The sequence below is a fragment of the Ursus maritimus genome, unplaced genomic scaffold, assembly GCF_017311325.1.
Source record: "Ursus maritimus isolate PB19 unplaced genomic scaffold, ASM1731132v1 scaffold_21, whole genome shotgun sequence".
NCBI lineage: Eukaryota > Metazoa > Chordata > Mammalia > Carnivora > Ursidae > Ursus > Ursus maritimus.
Window position 1 is genome coordinate 56,677,516 of NW_024424564.1, and position 1,558 is coordinate 56,679,073.

The following is a 1,558-nucleotide window of genomic DNA, read 5'->3' on the forward strand; positions in this document are numbered from 1 at the left end:
GGGGGGGGGGGGGGGGGGGGGGGGGGGGGGGGGGGGGGAGCTCAGCCAGGCCCACCTGGTGGCTCCTGCCCCGCTGTCCCCAAGCCCTCCCAGCCCGGGGGAACAGTCACCTTTAAAGAGGAAATGGGAGTAGTACTTAAAGGTGCTGTAGGACTGCTGCATGAGGGCGAAGTTAGGGTGCTCCGCACCCCGGGGGCTGCCGGCCGGGACCCAGGGCTGGGAGATAAGCTGGCTGCGGAACTTGAGGACGAGGCTGAAGATGCTGTGGATGACGTTCATGACAGGCGCAGCCTTCTCTGTCAGCAGGCCCCTGGGGACGCAGGCAGCTGCCGGTGAGGGGCGCCAGCCCCCCAAGACGTGCGCGAGGAGCAGCCCCAGCCCCAGCCCCTCACCGGAAGACGGCCTTGTGCAGGTACTCCGCGTGCGCGCGCTGGATGTCCTCAAGGTCGCCCACCTGTGCCAGCCGGGCCCGGAACTCGCACCAGCTGACGTGCAGGATCTGGTTGGCGATGTAGCCCTGGGTGACCTTGACGAAGTGCTGCATCTCGTGCTTGAACAGCTGCAGCTGGCGGAACTGCACGGAGCCGGCCGCGTGGCTCACCAGAGCTGTGGGCGGGCAGAGGGATGAGCCAAGGCCGCGGCCGCGCAAGCCCGGGCTCCCGCCAGGCCTCACCTGTGCGCTTGAGCTGGAAGCAGACGTCCTTCAGCGTCCACATCATCAGCTTCAGCTGCAGCAGGAAGGAGAAGATGCCGCCGTACTTGCTCAGGCAGCCCTCGGTGACCACGACGTTGAGGGGCCAGTCGACCTGCGGGCACAGCCGGCTCAGCACACCCCCGCGGGGAGCCCCCGGCCCACCCCCTCAGGGGCCCTGCTGACCTTGTACCTGAGCTCCAGGCAGCTCAGCACGTCCGGGGCGTTGGGGGCAAACGCCTCAGGCAGGAACTTGAGGGCGAAGGAGAGGTTGGCCGCGTAGGGCGTGTCCCCGTGCAGGCTGTACTGCAGGGCCTTGCTCAGCACGGAGTTGAGCACCAGCGGGTTGAGCAGCTCCCCGGGCGTCTGCCCTGCCCCCAGCTGAGGCGGGAGAGGGCGCACGTGTCCCGGGGGAGTCCCAGCACCCCCCACCCACAGCCAGGCCTGCACCGCGCCCAGGGGTCACCTTCTCAAAGAGGAGGTCGCTGAGGGACTGTGCGAACTCCCCATCCTCCATGAGGAGGAAGTGCCGCAGTGCCTCGAAGTGCGCCTCCAGGCGGAGCTCCACGAAGAAGTAGTCCACAGCAGCCTTGTTCACCAGGGAGACGCTGGCAGGAGGGGCCCAGAGTCAGGGGCAGGGGCAGGGGCGGGGACGGGGACCAAGGCGGGGGACCGGGCTGGGCACTCACTGTGCAGCCAGGGGGGCAGTGATGGAGTGCTTCATGAGCACAGGCAGGGGCAGCAGCTCGCTCAGCTGCACCGCGGTCTCATCTGCGTCTGACCGGACCCGAGGGTCCTCCGGGAGGGCGAAGGCCCGGGGAAGCCCGTGGTGTAGCAGGTGGGCGACAGGAGGCTCCGCTGCAGGAG

At 68.8% G+C, this 1,558-nt stretch overlaps 1 protein-coding gene across 1 annotated transcript in view; it reads right to left on the minus strand.

Moving 5' to 3' along the window:
* Window positions 1–1,558, minus strand: part of TUBGCP6 (tubulin gamma complex associated protein 6) — a 25,495-nt gene that overhangs the window by 174 nt on the left and 23,763 nt on the right. The window lies entirely within an intron of this gene.